General features: G+C 39.9%; 1 long non-coding RNA gene across 1 annotated transcript; it reads right to left on the bottom strand.

The window, feature by feature from the left end:
* Positions 1 to 2,038: 2,038 nt before the first annotated feature.
* Positions 2,039 to 3,582, bottom strand: LOC119347679. Its single transcript, XR_005168494.1, has 2 exons — positions 3,037 to 3,582; positions 2,039 to 2,488 (listed from the first exon to the last, which is right to left on the bottom strand). It is a non-coding gene; the product is annotated as an uncharacterized LOC119347679 (long non-coding RNA).
* Positions 3,583 to 3,788: the final 206 nt, after the last annotated feature.

Raw genomic sequence — 3,788 nt, 5'->3', positions numbered from 1 at the left:
ATACATCTGGGCTATTCTGTTACGCGTAACAGAATATTATCCTGTTATCCTTTTTGAACTGATGGTTTCACTCGGTTGTACTGATGACTTTCGACCGGTTGAACTGATGATCTCAGTTCTGTTTAACAAATCGTCTTCTTTAGTTCAATTTTTTTTGCAATTTTTGTCGGAACGGGGCGTGTAATATATCGTTGGAAAGCTCTTGACAAATATATTTCAAGTATATTGAATGTTTTTGCAAAATCATTATGGTTTAAGAGCAGTTTTTGAAAAAACCCTTTTTTTCAAAACCAAAAACGTGAATCGTATTTTGGACTCAATTTTCAAACGTTTGTCGGAATTGACCAAATAAGATAGCATTGGAAATCTTGGGAAAATCCGCATCTTCCATATATCTATTATTTTTTCTAATTCTATACGATTTAAAAGTAATTTGAAAAACGATAAAATTCTGGGCGAAATGTATTTTCACAATTTTTTGCAAACGGTTTGTCGGATTGATGCAAATGATACGGCGCTGAAAAGCTATGGAAAATACGCAACTTTTTTTGTATTGAAATGTTTTTATAAATCCTTATGGTTTAAAAATGAATTCGAATACGGTCAAATTTGATTTCGAACGTGTTTTTTTTAAAGATTGTCGAAATGAGGAAAATAATATATGGTTGGAAAGATATCAAAAATACGAAACTTAGTCATGTTGAACGTTTTCTCAAATGCGCAACCGTTGAAGATTAATTTGGATTACGGTGAAACCCATCGTGCTGTTTTTTTCGTCAGAAAAAACAGAGTACTTGTACTGATTTTTGTGTGTTTGTACTGATGAATTATTTCACAGAATAATTTTGAATACGGTGAAGCATGTCGTATTTTTATTTTTCATTCCGGAAACAAAGTACTCGAACTGATCGACGTATGGATTTGTACTAAGCACGTTTTCACAGATTGAACTTTTACTTTGTTTTTTGGTAAGGTTTTCCACTTAAAGTTTCAATGGTTTACGGTAGCAGTGCCCCATACTTACATAGTTTATGTCGTCGAACTCAATGATATTTTATTCAAAAAGAAAATCTTTTGTTTGTTTCTTTTTTGTTGAACTTAACATTTTTTTACAATGATATTCTGAACTTCTCTCATTTTACGACTTGTACTTTTACCATTTAAATTTTTATGGGGTTTCTTTTTTTGCTTGAACTTTTACAATTTAAATTTCTGTCATTTCTTTTATTCCGAATGGACCACTGTTTTTAATGTACTGATCAATATTTTTAATTCAAACCATTTTTTTGGAGAGTACTTATGTATTCTTCGGAGAGTAATTTTGAAAGGTTCCAGAAAAAAGAGTACTTGAACTGATGTTTGCATGGGTTTATAATAAGCGTGTTTTTACTAACTAGACTTTGCTCTGTTTTGGGTAATATTTTTATTCGTAAGTTATCAACGGTTTATTGAATTGTCGTCCCTGTACTTGCATGGTTTATATCATCGAACTGAATGATAAGTTTTTCCAAAAGAAAATGTTTTTTATTCTTTTTTTTGAACTATTTTTTTTTTACAACGATCTTCTGGGCTTCTCTTATTTTACGACTTGTACTTTTCCCATTTAAATTGCACGGGGTTTCTTTTTGCTTGAACTTTTAAAAATTGAATTTCTGTCATTTTTTTTATTCTGAACGGACCATCATTTTTAACTTGTACTGTTCAATATTTTTAATTCATCTATTTCGCCTTTGTAGAGCGGACCACCGTTATTGTTTGTACGGATTAGTTGTAGCACCTGGACATGAATGTCATAGAATTACACTTTGGACGGATCACCTTCTCCCATCTGGACTGACCACAAAGCTTGCATCAGGAAACTCAGAAAACAAGGACGGTTACAACGAGATCGACGAGAATGTAGGAACCATATCGTTTTTAGCTCAATAAATACTTTCCGAACTAGTACTTAGCTCGCTTGTCTTTTTCACTTCACCATGGGATCAGAAGTGCACAACGTATACAAACATTAACACAAGGATCAATTGGGCAAACAAAAGAACACAAAACTAAATATATAAATATGCATACACAAAAGCAACATCTTTCCAATGGGCAATGATGTAGGCATCGCTGCCGGCAAAACTTGGCGCAACGGAGAACCTGCACTGCTCGATTTGTCGAGAGAGGATTGAGAGTAACACATTCCGGTGGCTCTTTTTTTTAGTCGCTCTAAAGCACGCCATGGACGGACTTTTTTGTTGGTCTATTCTCTCAAAACTATCTTGCCGCTGCTGTTTATTGTACGCCTCCATCAAGTACCTACCTTATCTGAAAACTATCCTACCGCTGCTGTTTATTGTACGCCTCCATCACGTACCTATCTTCTATGAAAACTATCCCGCCATTGCTGTTCTTGCTCTGAATGCACCCAAATCGTACTTCTCACTCTCCATCGGTCTGAACCCTGACATGATGTTCTTCACCGGGTACAGCGTATCATCAAGGCCTGAAAAAAATAAGCATGTCATGTACTGGATTTCCACAAAGCACACCCTATGAACTTCCTGACCGTTTTTTTTCAAAAAATTGTATAATCAGTTTTTTGCTAAGAGTGTACTGTTTTTCTGCAAACTTCCTGTTTCCTCCTATTCTGACCGTCCAGATTTTTGTTCCATGTACTTAGTGTTTTGCATAAATTAAATTATCTATATCCATTATCACAGGAAATATTTTTGCTATAGAAAATCAACCAGCTGTATCCCATAATCGTGGAGAGAGAGATCAATGCATTAGAGAGGTTTGCTAAAAAAATACTCCGTACGTGTGTAGGTAGCAAGTAGCACAATAAATGCATAATAATATCTATAACAAATAGCAAGTGTGGGATAACAAAAGACCGTACTTACCACATCGGTGCAGGGACAGAACATAGAGGATGAACAATGGTGGAATGGGGACAACAATCATCAGCTAGCCAACTACTTGAACTGACTATTTTGAAAGAAAAGATGCCCACTTCTGAAAGTAAACATGGCTCGTCAGCTAGCTAACCACCTGAATTGTAGATCAGGCGTGTAGATGAACTGAACTCTAGGATCGAATCCAGCCCACGAGCACGGCAACGCATGCTGACGGTCTCCTTGGTGGAGCAGAGGAGGCCGCTAGAGGAGGAAGAGCTTGTCGCCGTCGCTATCAGCTCACGAATCCCCACTTCAGGTCAACGTCGCCGTCACGTTCAGGAGCGAGTCCCCATCATCGTTGCGCCTAACCCCCGTCAGAATCGAGGGTGCTGCAGTGATGAACGGCCTGGGGTGGTGGCGCCGAACGGCCAGGACGCTCCGGCGACGGAGCCCCACCAGGAGGAGATGGCATGGTGGTTTGGAGCAGGGAGAGATGGGGGCGCGACGGCGACCGGAGCTTGGAGAAGATGGGTGCGGGGCGGAGGCGCGTGGCGGCGGGGCGAGGCAGGGGCGGCGGCGCGTGGCGGCGGGGTAGGGCAGGCGCGGCGGCGCACGGCGACGGGGCAAGGAGCGGCGGCGCACTGCGGCGGGGGGCATGAGACGGGGCGTGCTAGTGGGTCGTGTGGGATGGGATCGGGAGGTGGATCGAGCCCTTTTTTTCTTGTTTCTTTTTGGGTCGGTACCAGTTCGGGGCTGGTGGGCTCGATTCGAGAATTTTGGATCGCGCTCTATTATGGGCCGGGGTAACAGAATATTATTCAGTTACTAGTAGCAGAATAGCTCAGCCCTATACATACATACATACATACATATATATATATATATACATATATATATACATATACA

This window comes from Triticum dicoccoides, unplaced genomic scaffold (genome assembly GCF_002162155.2).
Source record: "Triticum dicoccoides isolate Atlit2015 ecotype Zavitan unplaced genomic scaffold, WEW_v2.0 scaffold73183, whole genome shotgun sequence".
Lineage (NCBI taxonomy): Eukaryota > Viridiplantae > Streptophyta > Magnoliopsida > Poales > Poaceae > Triticum > Triticum dicoccoides.
The sequence above is the reverse complement of the archived record's forward strand: the minus strand, read 5'-3'. Positions and strand labels throughout refer to the sequence as shown.